The sequence below is a fragment of the Myotis brandtii genome, unplaced genomic scaffold (assembly GCF_000412655.1).
Source record: "Myotis brandtii unplaced genomic scaffold, ASM41265v1 scaffold123, whole genome shotgun sequence".
In the NCBI taxonomy this organism is placed as follows: domain Eukaryota; kingdom Metazoa; phylum Chordata; class Mammalia; order Chiroptera; family Vespertilionidae; genus Myotis; species Myotis brandtii.
In genome coordinates, this window is record NW_005354291.1 from 6,553,882 (window position 1) to 6,554,130 (window position 249).

A 249-nucleotide genomic window follows, 5' to 3' on the forward strand; every position below is an offset into this window, starting at 1 on the left:
CCTTCGGCCTCAACACTCCAGCCTCTCCCCGCGAAAGCTGCCCTTTGGAGGGCTCTGCTTTGCACGCAGCGCCTCCCCAGCTCCCGGCTCCCGTTCTCCCGCCTTCTTTGCAGCGCCCGGAGATGCTCCGCCGCACACCCGGGACCCCTTAGGCGCCTCTTCCCGTCCCTCTGCCAAAGCGCAACGCCTGTACTTTTCCAGCTCCCTCTTTCCCTCTTGAAATTGAAAGTTATTGAGGTCGCTCAGGGT